This window comes from Heterodontus francisci, chromosome 23 (genome assembly GCF_036365525.1).
Source record: "Heterodontus francisci isolate sHetFra1 chromosome 23, sHetFra1.hap1, whole genome shotgun sequence".
Taxonomy (NCBI): Eukaryota; Metazoa; Chordata; class Chondrichthyes; order Heterodontiformes; family Heterodontidae; genus Heterodontus; species Heterodontus francisci.
The window spans coordinates 28,686,482-28,705,600 of record NC_090393.1 but is presented as its reverse complement, the minus strand read 5'-3'; positions in this window follow the sequence as shown (position 1 = coordinate 28,705,600).

The window sequence follows — 19,119 nt, the reverse complement described above, 5'->3', positions numbered from 1 at the left end:
CAGATGAGTCAGTTGACCAATTTGTTGCAAGGTGTTGAGACAAAGCTCAAGAAAGCAACTTTGCAGTTATTGAATTGTCGGAACATGTTATAGAACTAGTAATCATGTCTACCTCAATAGAGGCCTTTCAAAAAGACATGCTAGAAAAGAATAAAGGGCACACCATGATGCACTCCATAATGATGGAAGGAAATTTGAAGCCATCATAGTTGGGTGCCATCAGTTACAAGCATTGGGGGCAGCTACGACAATTGGCATGGTAACTAAGACTGAGATGTCTGCTATGCCCTGTGGCAAATGTGGCCTGACTCACCCAATTCTCAGTCCAGTGTACCAGAAACAGTGCAAAGCTTGTGGCATGCGAGGACATTGGGCAAGGCAGTGCAGAGGGCCGAGCTCTGATACTGCACACAGGAATGGTGGCAGATCACACGTAGAGAGAAGGTCTGCAGGACAGGAAGGCAAACGCAAAAAGAGTATGCCAAACCACAACAAAAGCCCAAGTAGGTACATCAGGGCAGCAGAGAGACAGATTGCTAGGAGGATACAGATGAAGAATGCACTCGTATGAACAGTGAGCAAACATTTCACATAGTGTCAATGCTATTACACAATCTGAGGCATTCGCCATGATCAGGATTCTACGTCTGCAGAACAGTAGCATGTGTAAGCTCAGAATGAAAATTGATACCGGAGCCCATCTGTATACTGAAGACCTTGGGCAGAACTTCTGCCCCTCTGAGGCAGGAGGCCCCACCTCCAAGAGCTGCCAGGCTGGCAGCTCTTCAGTCTCAGCAGTGCCACTGGGAGTAGTGACCACTGGTAGGACTGCACCCAGCATGAGGAGTAAGAGGGGTGCTGGCCCCGAGAAAGGTAATTTGGGTTTCAGGGTTCACCATGGGTTACTGGCTGGGCCCTGGCAAGGGGGAAGGAGGTCGATAAAGAGGCAAGGGGGAGGTGATCCAGCAGGGATGACTTGTGCTGCTGGGGTGCCCTCTGTAGAGCACAGCATGCCGGATCTGGAGGGACCCACCCCACCCTGGGCCTGCAAAGAAGCCGCCTGTTTTTCCTGGGCAGCTTCCTGAGCTGACGAAATGCCTTAGCAAGGCCCATAAGTGGCAATTAATTGGCCACTTAAGGGCCTCAATTGGCCTGGGGCAGGTGGGCCATTTGCCACCTCCCACACTGCTGGTAAAATGGCAGTGGGGTGGGTAGGTGACAGGAACGGCAGCCTCGCCTTCCACTCAACTTTACACACCCCCACCCCCAACCCTTCACCCCAGCTCCAGCCCATTCCTGGGGGTGGCATAAAATTCCAGCCAAGATTTCACAATGAACTCTTTGAAAACCATCAGCCCTAAACACACGCTATCTTTTAATCCCTATCTTTTCTTGTGAGTGTGCATGTGCACGTGAGTGTGTGTGCGAGTGGGTGAGGTTGTGAAAGATTTTCTGGCATTAATAAACATTTATCTTTCTTTTAAACCTATGAGAAAACCTGTCATTTGTCTGTTTATTGACCATTAAAACACTCAAGGGTTAACACACAATTCTAATCAAAAACACTGTCTGCAGTCAGTTGAGAGGTGAAATAGGGAGACCACCCTTATCATTTCCCATCTGTCTGTAACACTTACCACATGTCATGCCTTAAATCACTCATATACTGTATCCCAAAATGTTACTGTTTCAAAGAATTCTATTTTGTATTGGAATGAAATAATGTTAACTGTTCAACTGTAGTGCTCCATGCATACCACACTATCAATTCTATAAAAGTCAACTTTTCTTTTAAATGAATCTACTTGTGGACAAAATAATACATCACATACAAAAATCAAGGTATTTGGCATATGCTGTTATGCTGTGACAAAACATTAACCTTCATTAAAGCACACGGAAGTTCAAAATTATTTATGGAATCATGTGCCCCCTACTCAGGTTAAAAACACACCAGTACTAATAGTATGTCTGTTTCACCACTGTTTTGTCTCCAGCCAATTTTGAAGTCCAGTCATTCTCACATGAGTAACCTTCTGCTGAACTCTGGATGATCACTGGGTAACAGCACTGAGCGCCATCTGTAACCAAATGATTATCCATGGCTGTAACTGCTGAAATTTTCAGAACATTCACATGATGGAACTAGGATAGTAACATTGTTCAACTTTCACTCTGATTGCAGTTCGATCCTCCTAGGATAAATCTGACACTGATTAGGAACAATGTTGGGCTTCTTTGTTTCAGAAGTGCTGCCTTCATTTCTTCAGTAACTCCTGTTATTCAATGCTGTCAGACTGACAGGTGTTTTTGTCTGGAGACTCTTTACCAGTAATTCAGCTGAATATGCCAGCAGGTAAGAAACCTTTTCATCCTTAGTCTCTGGATATATTGCCTCACTTAAATTTTCTGAATTATGGAGTGGTACCACTTACTGTAAAACATAATCAATGCTCAATATTCCCTTGATGTAGTTGAGTGTGTCTTTACCAGCCCAATATCCAGATAAAATGTGAGCCTCAGGCTTGCTACTGTGCTCCAATTTACAGGAATTTATTCTGCTGTTAAATGGTCACCTTGATTTTAAAGACAGAGCGTACATTCTGTCAAAAAAAACAAACTTGCTTTTATATAGTGCTTTTCACAAATATCAGGTGTCTCAAAGTACTTTACAGCCAATGAGGTACTTTTTTTTTGAAGTAATGTTTTGAAGTACTGCTGTAATGTAGGAAACACGGCAATCAATTTACAGACAGCAAACTCCCACTAACAGCAATGTGATACTGACTAGATAATATATTTTTGTGATGTTGATTGAGGGATAAATATCGGCTAGAACACCGGGGATAACTCCCCTGCTCTTCTTCAAAATAGCACCGTGGGATCTTTTATGTCCACCTGAGAGGGCAGGCAGGGTCTCAGTTTAATGCCTCATCCAAAAGATGGCACCTCTGACAGTGCAGCATTCCTTCAGTACTGCACTGGAGTGTCTGCCTTGATTTTTGTGCTCAAGTCCTGGAGTGGGACATAAACTTTGCGACCCAGAGGTGAGAGAGCTACCAACTGAGCACAACTGACACTCAACATTGCTCAAGCCACAAATTGATGGTTAGTTAACTTTAAATAGGCAAATGAACAGTGCTCAATGCAAGCAATATAATTGCTATATTTACAAACTACTATTCTCCACAAAATATTAAAAGGAATCTATCAGGGAATTTTAATATAGATATTCCCCTTTTCCATACCTTCCTGTAGCCTGAAATCAGTTCCAGACCTTTGCCAGTACAATTCAGCACTGACCAAAATTCAAACTCATTTATTGCCCTCTTTCTTGTGGGGTGGAGTAGACGTACTTAAAGTAAATGTTATTACAGAGCAAAATTACCTGTTTAGAATGATCACACTCCCACCTCTAGGAGACCAATTTAAACCTTGAACAATATATTTTAGGGAGGCAGAGAAACTACTGACAGTAAGTTTGTTAAACTTTCCAAACACAGACCATGGGGGACTAGTCTTGTCTAACGTACACTTTTAATATCTAGATTAGCAGTTTAAACAAATGATGAATTGGCTGAGCACTGAGAAAAATGTGAAACCACCATGGATTCACACGGACGCAGACAAGGTCACACAATCTGATCTTTCAAAATTGGTCAGAATCAAATTGCCAGAGGGGATAATGAATCATTCCATCACTAAACGCTTGTTAAAACGCAGAAATCTGGCTTAAAGAAATTGTTCCAAACTTCATTATTGAGTAGCACAGCAATTTATGGCCAGGGACTGTAATAAATAATGAGAGCTGGAATATAGACGATGAGATTAATTTTCAGTTAAAGATGATTTTGGTAAGAGGTAGCATTCCAGTAAATCACCTTGTATAATATATGCAATACCATCATCTTGGGAGAATATTCAGAAGCATTACTAGATATTAAAGCATTTCCACCCACACCCATTTAGACAAGGCTAAATTGAATATGTAAATTAGACCAATTTAAGAATTAATATTTTTGGCAACTACCATTCTATTAGGAGTGTTCTTTATTACTTGAGCCTGTACAATATGGTAGCAGAGTGCTTATGTCACTGCGTAAGGAATCCACAGGCCTAGACGAAGAGCCACTAACAGTGGCCATTTGAAAAGTTGAATCCAGTTTTTTTTTAAATATGGAATGAAAAAAAGATGCCATCAATTAAAGCTGTCAGATTATCATGAAAACTAATGCCCTTTAGCAGCCTGATTTGAAATCTTTGCAAGTGGGTGGGCTTTGGATGAATTAAGACCCGTCCCCAGGTCTACCCTACATGTGACTCCAGTCTGACACTAATGTGGTACCAAGCAAGCCATTCAATTGTCCACTCAGTCCTCAGGGTAATAAATGTTGACCTTGTCTGCGATTTCCATATCATGAGAGTGAATTTAAAAAGTCAAATGTTTGGAGATAATAAAGTGTGAAATTGATGCCATCGACTAAGGAGAAGACATAAGGTGGAATTTCCTATATATTTGCATCCAGAGTCCCGTATAATCAGGGCAGCAAGTAAATACCTGGCATACAAGATTGAGGAAACTCAGGCTCAATTGTGTTAGGCACATACGTAGGCTGCACCCAAATTTCCTTGTTCTATCGATCTCTGCAACCGAACAAATCTCAGCTCATTACAATGACTCTCCCTCACCTCAGGCTAAAGATCCGTACGTGCAAATTTGATGCAATTCCGCTGACTCAAAATGGGTATAAAATTAAAACCAGAATTCTGGGCACACCAGGGACAAAGTTATTTAGTTAAAGCTTTATTGCAATTTCTTGAGCAACTTTTGTTATAAATTATCTTCCCAGTAATCTGCACCATATTTTTCTTTGAATACATTTTTATGACATCAGTATGTTATCTTAAAAATGGAAAAGCCTCCTGGATTGCAGGTTCTTAATCATGTTGTGCCTAATGTATGTGAGTAGTAATTAAGTGGCTTGATCTAAAGTTTTAATTTTCACATTTAAACAGGAATAGAAATAAAATGTAAATTTGATGCTTCCCTTAGGCCCCGATTGTTTATGCTGATTTCTGCTTGTTTACACCAATTTTTATATTCCAGGGTATGTTAATGAGATTGGCAGGAAATTTGGGTGTAAATAGATGTTGACAAAATGGATATATGAATGGGCACACTTTTGATTGTAACCTCCCAATTTGTTCCCATAGGCAATTCCACCTCCGTGGAACCCATGTCTGTGAACCTGCAGCCAATATTCATCCATTTTAAAGCATAGGATTAGCCAGAGCCTAGATTTACAACTTATATTTATGTAGCACCTTTAACATAACAAAATGGCTCAAGGCACTTCACTGGTGTGTTATAGAGCAAAATTAGACACCAAGCCACATAGGCAGATATTAGGGCAGATGGCCAAAAGCTTGGTCAAAGAGGTAAGTTTTAAGGAACATCTTAAAGAAGGAGAGTGAGGTAGAGCGGTGGAGAGGTTTAGGGAGGGAATGCCAGAGTTAAGGGCCTAGACAGCTGAAGGCACAGCCAGCAATAGTAGAGCAGTTAAAATCAGGAATCCTCATGAGGCCAGAATTAGATGAGCACAGCAGATATCTTGGAGGGTTGTGGGGTTGGGGGATATTACAGAGATAGGGAGGGGCAAGGACATGGAGGATGAGAATTTTAAAATCAAGGCACTGCTTGACCAGGAGTCAATGTAGGTCAGCGAGCACACGGGTGATAGGCGAACGGGACTTGGTGCAAGTAAGGTCACGGGATGACCTCATGTTTATGGAGGTTAGAATGTGAAAGGCCAGCCAGGGGAGTGCATTGGAATATTCAAGTCTAGAGGCAACAAAGACATAAATGAGGGTTTCAGCAGCAGATGAGCTGAGGCAAGGGTGAAGTCAGACAATGTTACGGAGGTGGAAATAGGCGATCTTAGTTACATCGCGGAGAGGTCAGAAGCTCATCTCAGGGTCAAATATGACACTGAGGTTGCAAACAGTCTGGTTCAGTCTCAGACAATTGCCAGGGAGAGGGATGGAGTTGGTAGCTAGGGAACAGAGTTTGGATCTAATGACAGAAATGAATGTTTGAACAATGATGCTGTGTGTAAGCAAGTGAGAGCCATAGCAAAATATTTAGGGCTCCTAATTAGTTAGAATGTACTGAACAAATTGAAACTGGACGTAAACATATACTAACAGGATGTGCAGAAATAGCACCACTAAAAGCATCACTAAGGACTAAAGGTATCTTAATGCTGCTTCCTAGACTGAAATTCTGCAGCAAACCCACTTATTTGCCCTTGTGAATTGCAGCCCCATATGTTGTTATACAGTAAACTATTTTCTCACGTATCATCCTTCATTTAGTAAAGATATGGGAAACAGCAGATGAGTGGGGCTGAATCGTGGAGCAACTGGGTTGCTCTTTGAATTAGCCAGTGAAAACTTGTTGGGGCTGAATAGCCTCCTTCTATGCTGTACAATTCTATGATTTTATTCATATACTAGTGAATAATCTCAGTCATCACAGTGAAAAATTGCACAACTTTTATCTATTTTTGTATTTCTATATATTTACACTTCTCATGTAACCATGGCATATCATCAGGAAGAATTCTTTGCTGCTGCCCAAATATTTAATGTTGCATATCGGAAATGAGTTGAGCTAATTAGTTTGGCTGGATGTGTGGGTCAGGAAGAGAATCTATGACAGGTACACCAACAGCACAATCCTATTAGAAGCACTTTAAATGGGAAAAGATATTCTTCTGCAATCAAGCAGCTAGTTTTCCACCTCCCTACAGGCTGTCGGGAGCACATATTAGGAATTTGGGCATGCACAATGCACAATTTTCTGACCATTCATTTAAATATTTGCAAAATTATGCAGAGAATGCAACTGAATTGTTGATTTGTGGTCCTGATGGACTAGGCTTCTCGTGAACAGAATGAAGTCAGAACATTACCCTGTCACTGTACCTAAGAGGAGATCCCCACTAGTCAGAATACATTTAAATGTGTTTCAAAATTTTTTTGGCATTGGGACATTAAGGTTTTTATGGGTTGTATACAATGGTGGCACAGTGGTGCAGTGGTTAGCACTGCAGCCTCACAGCTCCAGTGACCCGGGTTCAGTTCTGGGTACTGCCTATGCAGAGTTTGCAAGCTTTCCCTGTGATCGCATGGGTTTCCACCAGGTGCTCCAGTTTCCTCCCACAGTCAAAGACTTACAGGTTGATAGATAAGTTGGCCATTGTAAATTGCCCCTAGTGTAGGTAGGTGGTAGAAGAATGGTGGGGATATGGTAGGGAATATGGTATTAATGTAGGATTAGTATAAATGGGTGGTTGTTGATCAGCACAGACTCGGTGGGCTGAAGGGCCTGTTTCAGTGCTGTATCTCTAAATAAAATTTAAAAAATAAATAAATGCTTACTCCTTACAATCTCACACAGACACACACATTGGAGCTCACTGGCAGTGAACAAGAATATAGCAAGAAATGAAATATGCTTGTGCTAAAAAAAATGCAGCATTTTATCCATGGTTTCTTGTTTTCTGTATTTTGTGTTTTCTAGTGTAAAAACATCATCCTCAAGATGGAAGTTACACATCCATGTAAAAGCCAACATACTGGTTTAAGAGATTAGGGGGTAATTTTCGACCACACACCCAACAGGGAGCCTTACCTGATGGGAGCACACATTGCATGTTAAGACACACACAGCACATCACTGTCTGACCATTAATGTAAATAGTTGGAAAATTATGCACATTGTATGCCCAATGTTCCAACATGTGCTGCCAATGTGCAGAGTGCCCTGTTGAGATCATGAATTCAGATAATTACACCCAAAATGTATATAGAAACTGTTGGGAACAAAGTATCCTTAATATGCAATTATTTTGCTTGCAAAGTCATTAATGTGAATGCATCACTGGAAACAATCACTAATCTAATCAGGAAAGTTACTCGCTTTCATCCAGGTCTCATCAGATTGTGTCAATGTCCCATAACACAGATGTTGTGCATTTAATTTTCAATTCAAACACCACATGTTGCCAGTGCCTGGACTTCATATATCAGCATGGTTCTTTCTGGCCATGGGGCATAGAAGACAGCTCCTTTGGCAACCACCTACCCACATCCTGCAAAGGCTATGATCTGTTGCTTTATGAAGGAACCAAACTACTCCCTCTTTTGAAAAATGTTTGTTTTATTCCAAGTGTTGCAAGGAACTTTTTAAAGGATCTCATCTGATTGCTTTCTCTGTTTAACCCTTTATAAGCTGACTTCAAATTTCTTTTTAGGACTAATTTCAATACTTTGCTTTTATTACGTGCTCTGTTTAGGATGAGCCGTTAATGTGAGGCTTTGTTCACTTGTTCAGTTGGAGATAAAATATCCTATAGCACTACTTGAAGAAGAACACACAGTATTCCAAATGCGGCCTAACCAACGTTATGTACAACTGTAACATGACGTCCCAAATCTTGTACTCAATGCCTCGGCCGATGAAGGCAAGCATGACATATGCCTTCTTCACCACCCTGTCTACCTGTGTTGCCACTTTCAGGGAACTATGTACTTGCACCCCAAGGTCTCTCTGCTCAACAACACTCCCCAGGGGAGTGTATTCATTGTATATGTCCTGCCCTGGTTTAACTTCCCAAAATGCATCACTTCACACTTTTCTGCGTTAAATTCCATTTGCCAATCCCTTGCCCACTTTCCCAGTTGATCTATATTCTGTTGTAACCTTAGACAACCCTCTTCACTGTTCACTATACCACCAATTTTGGTGTCATCTGCAAACTTACTAATCATGCCCCCTACATTCACATCCAAGTCATTAATATATATGACAAACAACAGAGGGCCCAGCACCGATCCCTGCAGCACACCACTGGTCACCGGCCTCCAATCTGAAAAACAACCCTCCACTATCACCCTCTGCCTCCTATCACCAAGACAATTTTGTATCCAATTGGCTAGCTCACCCTGGATCCCATGTGTTCGAACCTTCTGGACCAACCTACCATGCGGAACCTTGTCAAAGGCCTTGCTAAAGTTCATGTAGACAACGTCCATTGCCCTGCCCTCGTCAATCCTCTTGGTCACTTCCTCGAAAAACTCAATCAAATTCGTGAGACATGATTTTCCACGCACAAAGCCATGTTGACTATCCCTAATCAGACCGTGCCTTTCCAAATGCATATAAATCCTGTCTCTCAGAATCCCTTCCAATAACTTTCCCACCACTGATGTAAGGCTCACCGTCCTGTAGTTCCCTGGCTTATCCCTGCTGCCCTTCTTAAATAAAGGCACAACATGAGCTATCTTCCAGTCTTCCGGTATTTCATCCGTTTTTGTGACCCATTAGATAGTTTAATGTCTGCCTTAAATCCTGAATAACCAAACAACATGGCAAGTTCTTTATCACAGTTTTCAATGAGGCTGAGTCAATGTCAAGAGTGCCTCAAATTCAATCTGAGCCTCCATTTCATGGACATGTCATCCATCTAGTAACAGTTGGTCCAGGGTATAGTGAAACTCCAGACAGTGAAAGTATGTCAGCACAAAGAATAGTTTGCTCTCAGAGTTTCTTACTATTATCTGATGGAGGTAACTGAGATCCAGCAGCCATTTTCTCACCATTAAATTCAGGACAAGATTTACCTTTTATCTCAGTTGTACTGACTTACATTTGGACGAAAATATATTTTCCTGAGTGGGTATCAGATGAGTTGATACATTGGATACAGCTACAAGAAAGTGAGTGAGTGCATTATTAAGTGACATGGTGCGATTTGCATCTACTCAAGAATGTAAAGGCCAGAATTCAGAGCTTGTTCCTCCGGAGGTGGTTATAATACCCAAAGTTTGCTTCAGACCGTCTTTCTGACACATATCCTACAATTATTTTCCCCCACAAACCACTTTAATGCTCTTTCATTCCCCTGGTCTCTCTTACAATGCCATCAATCTCCTGATCCAGCAGAATCTACAGCTCACAGAGGACAGGAGTCAGATTTACAGCTTAATCTTTTTCTTTTTCCTCCTGGCCTCACATGGCAACATGGACTCCAACTGAACAGTGGCGGAATGTAAGATTTATAAAGGAAAACTTCTGTTTCCTCCAAATTTCTTTAATCACCTTTTGTCACCTTATTTTATTGGTTTAATTGATAATTGGTTTAGCACTTAATTTTTAATAGACCTGTGGAAATAAAAATTATTTTAGTGGCATCAAAGATAGAGATTGCTTATCATAGTCACCATTCCCATCATATTCACAGCTTTCTTTTATAATATTTAGGATTATGTGACAATTCAGTAAAATCCCTTTCTCTTCGAAGAGTCCGCTAACACTGAGTCTGAATTCTGACTAAGTGTCTTCATCCGAAACATTAACCTGTCTTTTCTCTTTCCAGATGCCAACAGTCCTGCTGTTCACTTCCAGCATTTTCTGTTTTCAGTTCAGGTTTCCAGCATTTACAGTGACTTCCTTCACCCCGCCATTGATGACCATGCCTTCAGTCACCTAGACCCCCACACTCAGGAATTCCCTTCTTAAGCCCTTCCATCAACTCCTCTTTTAAGACCCTCCTTAAAGCCCACCTCTTTGACCAAGCTTTTGGTCATCCCCTCCTAACATTTCCTTTTTGGCCCAGCATCCATTTTTAAAAATGCTGCCTTTGGAATGTTTTTCTATGCTATAGGTGCTACATAAATGCATGGGTTTTAACTTTTATCCTTGAGCCTATTTTTGCCTTCAATATTATAACAAATATCTCAATTCATTAACATTTGCACAAGGCAATCTCGCATCTAACATTATTAGTTGTTCAGTAATTAATCTGCTGGAGAATCCATTTGGGTAATATTGCAATTCAGGTACAGGAAACAAAACTAAACGGGCTAGACTCAGTATGGAGCACCAAGACTGCTTTGATCCTTGACTGAAAGGAAACTTGAAGGCTGCAAATATCTTAAATATCCTATATTTTCTCTTCTAGTTATTTTGGTGATTTTTATAAAGTGTTAATTCACATAATGATTACTACTGATCTTTATTTAATGAATAACATTACGACCTGGGGTATCTATATGAGTGCATTACACAAGATGTTCACTAAGGCCTATCCCTGGCAATTATATTTTTATTTAAAAAGTTGCATAAATTTACATATTAGTAGAGTGATTGATTATATACCAAATTGCTGAGAATATTTAATTGTTAATATTAAATGTTAATACATTAATACTTGCAATACTCTGGAGGAGGAGGTGGTTTGGAGTGTTCATCTGTTAATTGTGTATCAATTGTTTGATTATATGCCAGTGGAGGCTGTTAATTGGGGTCTTAGTTGAGCACTTATCAGCAGACACTTACAGAGTCTGGTGGCGGGTTTGAGTGAGGAGCTACATATTTGTAATCCATTTACTCAGCACAATAAATGTGAAACTGAGTAAAAATAGGCTCCAGCATTATCCTTCCATAAACAACATTCCTGGAGTTTAACATGGTGGTAGGATCTGGGAGAAGTGATTGGATTGGGGTGTTTTGGGCTTTTGTAATCTCATCTACAGGTAATGGTGGGTTATGCTGTTCTTTGTGGTTCCTGGGCAGAGAGCCATAATCTGATCTTCGTTTTGATTGCTCTCAATCTAATAATGTACATCAACATCAGCTGCCATTCTTTCAGTCACTATTCTTTGGGATGCTGAAAATTCCTTGATCATCTACTTGGCTCTTTCTGTTCTTGAGTCTCTTATGAACCTAAAGGGATTCCCTCTCAGCCTTTGCCTGGTTTAACAGTAACAGTATTTTTTTAAATACTGTTTTTAGCTCCCCCTCAGTGAATCCTTGTTCACTGCTGTCCAATTGTAAGGCAAAGTAATCAACCAGACAGGTTTTCTTAGATTTAAACAAGAAAGGTGGAAGTTTATTAACCTTAAACTCTAATTTGGTTAACGACTACGAATACGCGACACAACCATGCTAGTGTGCATATGCGATAAACGCATACGCAGATAGAGACAGAAAAGTAGAGAGAATAAAGGGGAAAAGTTTGAAGCAATAGCTGGGTTTATTTACTGTCCTTTGAGTTCAATGTAGTGTCTTTGATTGCAGTTAAATCTTGTCATTTTGTTGGGGCCCAATGGACGCTTTCAAACTTGTTTCGATGTAGGAGTCTTCTCTCTTGAGGTTTAAGTGTCTTCAGTGGATCTGGAAATTCATGAGAGAGAGAGCCAGGCAGGAGAGAGGCTCTTTCTTCAAGATCAGCTGCAGTCTGACCCAAACCATTCTGTGAGCAGTTCACAACCAAACCTGGGCCAGCAGGTTAGTCATGTGACTAGTTGGTTTTTAACAAACACTCCTGCGTTTTTGTGGATTCCTTTTATCTTAGTAGACATCTGCAGTTGGGGGATGGGGGTGGGGTGGAATGAAATGCTGGCTTGTTCCACATTCTGGTGATCAAAATCCATTTGGGTTAATTGGATCAGGTAGCAGTTCTACTGTCTGTCTAGGCAACTGTCTCTTAGTATGCAAATTTTTTTAGCCACTGCTGATCTCTTTAAACAATTCATTTCTTCAGTCCAGCAACAGTTTAAAATTAACTTGTGATGAAGGGTCACTGACCTGAAACGTTAACTCTGCTTCTCTCTCCACAGATGCTGCCAGACCTGCTGAGTATTTCCAGCATTTCTTGTTTTTATTTTAGTTTAAAATTAATGTTCATATGACAAAATTAATATGTCTCATTCTTGGCAAGTGGGGTCTTCATGACATGAATCTATAGTGATTTTGGTTCCCCCCCCCACCCCCGCTCACCCGAGCACTGCATGCCTCTTGTATTCTTTGCCCTCTTGTAAATCATTCTGAGATTTCGTTCATGAGGGATGCTATTAAAATGCAACTTTGCTGTGGCATTTGTGAAGAGGGTTGTGTCATGCACTCCTCTAGGAAGGGAACCATAACATACTTGTTCTGCCCACTGCATGCTGGATGCAGTCATGAGGCTGGATTCTTTTCTTTGGGGTGGAACAGCAGTAGGATAGGATACCCACCTCTCCTCACACCCATTGTCCTGGGTCAGGGGTTATTGAATATTCTTGTTGGACCCTCAGCAGGACTCCCATTATCAAGGGGGAGGCCTCCATTGCCTGGCTGCAAAATCCTGACAGTGTTTCTATGTGACTGAAGGCGGGGAGTGGCACTAGGTGAAATGCTTATTAGGAGACAAAAACAAGAAATGCTGGAATCACTCAGCAGGGCTGGCAGCATCTGTGGAAAGAGAAGCAGAGTTAACGTTTCGGGTCAGTGACCCTTCTTCGGAACTGACAAATATTAGAAAAGTCACAGATTATAAACAAGTGAGGTGGGGGTTGGGCAAGAGATAACAAAGGAGAAGGTGCAGATTGGACTAGGCCACATAGCTGACCAAAAGGTCACGGAGCAAAGGCAAACAATATGTTAATGGTGTGTTGAAAGACAAAGCATTAGTACAGATTAGGTGTGAATATACTGAATATTGAACAGCAGCAAGTGCAAACCTGAAGAAAAACAACCTGAAAAAAACAGTGGGTAAGCAAACTGAACAAACTAAGATGAAATGAAATAAATGCAAAAAAAGATTGTAAAAAATGGAAAAAGGAATGTAAAAAAAAAGGAAGAAAAAATAACTAAAAATGACTAAAAATGAAAGTAAAGTGGGGGGCTGTCATGCTCTGAAATTATTGAACTCAATGTTCAGTCCGGCAGGCTGTAGTGTGCCTAATCGGTAGATGAGATGCTGTTCCTCGAGCTTGCGTTGATGTTCACTGGAACACTGCAGCAATCCCAGGACAGAGATGTGAGCAAGAGAGCAGGGGGGAGTGTTGAAATGGCAAGCAACCGGAAGCTCAGGGTCCTGCTTGCGGACTGAGCGGAGATGTTCCGCAAAGCGGTCACCCAGTCTGCGCTTGGTCTCCCCAATGTAGAGGAGACCACACTGTGAGCAGCGAATACAGTATACTACATTGAAAGAAGTACAAGTAAATCGCTGCTTCACCTGAAAGGAGTGTTTGGGGCCTGGGATAGTGAGGAGAGAGGAGGTAAATGGGCAGGTATTACACCTCCTGTGATTGCAAGGGAAGGTGCCCTGGGACGGGGATGAGGTGGTGGGGGTAATGGAGGAGTGGACCAGGGTGTCGCAGAGGGAACGATCCCTTCGGAATGCTGACAGGGGAAGGGAGGGGAAGATGCGACTGGTAGTGGCATCACGCTGGAGGTGGCGAAAATGGCGGAGGATGATCCTTTGGATATGGAGGCTGGTGGGATGAAAAGTGAGGACAAGGGGAACCCTGTCACGGTTCTGGGAGGGAGGGGAAGGGGTGAGGGTAGAGGTGCGGGGAATGGGTCGGACACGGTTGAGGGCCCTGTCAACCACAGTGGGGGGAAATCCTCGGTTGAGGAAAAAGGAGGTCATATCAGAAGCACCGTCATGGAAGGTAGCATCATCAGAGCAGATGCGTCGGAGACGGAGAAACTGGGAGAATGGAATGGAGTCCTTACAGGAGGTAGGGTGTGAAGAAGTGTAGTCGAGGTAGCTGTGGGAGTCAGTGGGCTTATAATGGATATTGGTAGACAACCTATCCCCAGAGATGGAGACAGAGAAGTCGAGGAAGGGAAGGGAAGTGTCAGAGATGGACCATGTAAAGGTGAGAGAAGGGTGGAAATTGGAAGCAAAGTTGATAAAGTTTTCTAGTTCGGGGCGGGAGCAGGAAACGGCACCGATACAGTCATCAATGTACCGGAAAAAGAGTTGGGGGAGGGGGCCTGAGTAGGACTGGAACAAAGAATGCTCGACATATCCCACAAAAAGACAGGCATAACTAGGACCCATGCGGGTACCCATAGCGACACCTTTTACTTGAAGGAAATGCATGGAGTTGAAGGAGAAGTTGTTCAATGTGAGAACAAGTTCAGCCAGGCGGAGGAGGGTGTTGGTGGATGGGGACTGGTTGGGCCTCTGTTCCAGGAAGAAGCGGAGAGCCCTCAAACCATCCTGGTGGGGGATGGAGGTGTAGAGCGATTGGACGTCCATAGTGAAGAGGAGGCGGTTGGGACCAGGAAACTGGAAATTGTCAAAATGACGTAGGGCGTCAGAAGAGTCACGGATGTAGGTGGGAAGAGACTGGACCAGCGGAGAAAAGATAGAGTCTAGATAGGAAGAAATAAGTTCAGTGGGGCAGGAGCAGGCTGACACAATGGGTCTGCCGGGACAGTCCCGTTTGTGGATTTTGGGAAGGAGGTAGAAGCGGGCTGTCTGGGGTTGCGGGACTATGAGGTTGGAAGCTGTAGAGGGAAGATCTCCAGAGGAGATGAGGTCAGTGACAGTCCTTTGGACGGTGGCTTGATGTTCGGTGGTGGGGTCATGGTCCAGAGGGAGGTAGGAAGAGGTGTCTGTGAGTTGGCGTTGAGCTTCTGCAAGGTAGAGGTCGGTACGCCATACAACAACAGCACCACCCTTGTCTGCAGGTTTGATGACCATGTCGGGGTTAGACCTGAGAGAACAGAGTGCCTCAAGTTCAGAGGGGGACAGGTTAGAGTGAGTGAGGGGGGCAGAGAAATTGAGACGACCAATGTCTCGCCGACAGTTTTCAATGAAGAGATCAAGAGCGGGTAAGAGGCCAGGGGGAGGGGTCCAGGTAGCGGGAGAATGCTGGAGGCGGGTGAATGGGTCTGCTGGTCGGGGGGAGGACTCCTGGTCGAAGAAGTGAGCCCGGAGGCGGAGGCGACGGATGAAGAGCTCAACGTCATGCCGAGCGCGAAATTCATTGAGGTGGGGGCGTAAGGGGATAAAACTGAGACCTTTGCTGAGTACAGAACGCTCAGCATCAGAGAGGGGGAGGTCAGAGGGTATAGTGAATACACGGCAAGGGGTCAGATCAGAAGGGGTGGGGTCAGAGGGAAGTGAAGCGGAAGGAGGATCTGGAGGGGCATTAGTCCCCATCAGCTGCTGGAGCTTGCGTTCCTTAACACCTGAAAGGAAGAAAAAAAGTTTTTTGTTAATGCGTCGGATGAGACGTAAGATGAGATGAAACTGCGGAGTAGAACAGATTTGAGATAAGGTGAGACGGTGCTGCTGGAGAGAGAGGTCCAGTGTGTGCATATGGCGGCGCATAGCACTGAGTGTGGATCTCAGGATGCGGCGAGAGTAGCAGTCCGAGGAACGTTGTATTTCTCGGAGATACCTGTGATCCTGGGTTTTCAAAATCAACGCAAGCTCGAGGAACAGCATCTCATCTACCGATTAGGCACACTACAGCCTGCCGGACTGAACATTGAGTTCAATAATTTCAGAGCATGACAGCCCCCCACTTTACTTTCATTTTTAGTCATTTTTAGTTATTTTTTCTTCCTTTTTTTTTACATTCCTTTTTCCATTTTTTACAATCTTTTTTTGCATTTATTTCATTTCATCTTAGTTTGTTCAGTTTGCTTACCCACTGTTTTTTTCAGGTTGTTTTTCTTCAGGTTTGCACTTGCTGCTGTTCAATATTCAGTATATTCACACCTAATCTGTACTAATGCTTTGTCTTTCAACACACCATTAACATATTGTTTGCCTTTGCTCCGTGACCTTTTGGTCAGCTATGTGGCCTAGTCCAATCTGCACCTTCTCCTTTGTTATCTCTTGCCCAACCCCCACCTCACTTGTTTATAATCTGTGACTTTTCTAATATTTGTCAGTTCCGAAGAAGGGTCACTGACCCGAAACGTTAACTCTGCTTCTCTTTCCACAGATGCTGCCAGCCCTGCTGAGTGATTCCAGCATTTCTTGTTTTTGTTTCAGATTTCCAGCATCCGCAGTATTTTGCTTTTATGCTTATTAGGAGAGTTGGTGCAGACACAATGGGCCGAATAGCCTCCTTCTGCATTGTAACAATTCTGTGATTCTATGATAAAATAATGGTCTGGCTGCAGCTGGAATGTTGTATTCAGTTCTGGGCCATACTTTAGGAAGGACATGAAGGCATTGGTGAATTTACAGAACCAATGTACTAGAATGGTTCCACGGATGAGATTATTTCAGTTACGTGGCTGGACTGGAGAATCTGGGGTTGCTCTCCTTAAAAGGAGATTTAAGAGGTTTTCAAAATCATGAAAGGTTTAGCATGAGTAAATCAAGAGAAACTGTTTCCAATGGTTGAAGAATCGACAACCAGAAAGCACAAATTTAAGGTGATTGGCAAAGCAACCAGAGACGACAAGAGGAAAATCACTGTTATACAATGAGTATTTCAGATTTGAAATATTCTGCTTGATAGGGTGGTGAATACAGAATCAATAATAGGTTTTAAAAGGGAATTGGATTAATTATTGAAAGAAATAATTGCAGGGCTATGGTGAAAGAGCGGGGCAGTGGGACTAACTGGATTGCTCTTTGAATGAGCTAACACCAACTCGATGGATTGAATAGCCTCTTACTGTGCTGTACTATTCTATGATTCTATGACTGCCACTGCAACTGCTGAAAGGACAGCTCAACATCTAAAAAGGCAGAAGATTCTCTAATATGAAGGGAGGAGCAGCCTTGTAGATCTCGACTAAGACCAAGGTCACCACAACTAAGTAATTGGGAGCTTATATGGAGTGAGATGGGGCCTCAGTTAAGCCATCTCCCTTCATTCCCTGACCTGGAGGCAACTATCACCACTACCATGGGCCTCTTGTCTCCTTCTGCTGGGCAGGGGTTAGTGGTCCCACTGTGGGTGGGGAGAGAAATTGAAGTGCGGCAGTAGAGGTACACACTGTTTGATTTTTGCTGGTTCACTGCTGTTATCTCTTCCCATTTTTGGTCGGGTCACGAAGCTGAATCCAGTCTATGGTCTCACCTGATTCTGCTTATTTACTACACTTTGTACAGCTCCTTGACCTTTCGGTTGTGGTGCTCTCAAATTATTCTCCGTCTGCCAGGCAAGCACTAAGGAATGTAAACATTTCAACAATGTGTAGGCTACCTACATGCACAATTACCAATACCATTAGCTATCTAATTGGAGCTTAAGGTATCTAGTCAGCTGTTCATATAAAGGAGAATGGCCTACCTTGATTATATTCTAAATAAAGTTTTCAGCAGTATTTGGAAATGAACCAAAAATCAAAAGGAACGATTATTGGGTTTTTAAAAATATATATATATTATAAAACAAGAGCCCAAGGAGTGCAAAGCAATATAAGTGAGACATGGCACACCAGATAGATTACACAGCGACATTCTTCCAAACCAAAAATCTACCAGATACATTCCCACTTGAAGTACTTGAGCATAAACTAAACTTTATTGTTTATGCTGCAGGGCTTCATCACATCCTTCAATTGTTTCCTCGCTGAAGTCAATGGGAAGAAAAAACATTTATAGTGAAGATTTATTACTTTTCACACCTGCAATGGGAAATCTCATGATAATTTAATAAATTTAGATTTATCATTTCGGATATGAGCCATAGTGCAGCCTTGTGCACTGTTGGGTGCCATGGACTTCACTGTGCCATGGAGCTGTAAGATTGGATTGATTCCCCCAATTTCCCTAATGGTGAGGATTTATTTTCAAATCACTCTACGGTCCCAATACTACCTATCTCTGTAACCTCCTGCAGCCCTACAACCCTGCGAGATCTCTGCGGACCTCCAATTCTGGCCTCTTGCGCATTCCTGATTTTCATCATGCCCCTTTTGGCTGCCATGCCTTCAGCTGCCTAACCTCTGGAATTCCCTCCCTAAATCTCTTCACCTCTCTACCTCTCTTTCCTCATTTAAGATACCCCTTAAAATCTATGTCTTTGACTGGGCTTTTGGTGACCTGTTCTGATATCTCCTTATATGGTTTGGTGTCAAATTCGTTCAATAACACTTCTGTGAGTTACCATGGGTTATTTTGCTACATTAAGGGCGCCATATAAATGCAAGCTGGTGCTGTTTATTGGTGAGAATACTGTCTGGGGAAGCACTGAGCACAGCCTATTATATGCCCTCAGGATGAAGGGTGAGAGCAAACCAGATCAGGTTGCAGTTTCATCCATAGCTGCAACTGGAGCTGCCCATTGTTGTGTTGAATA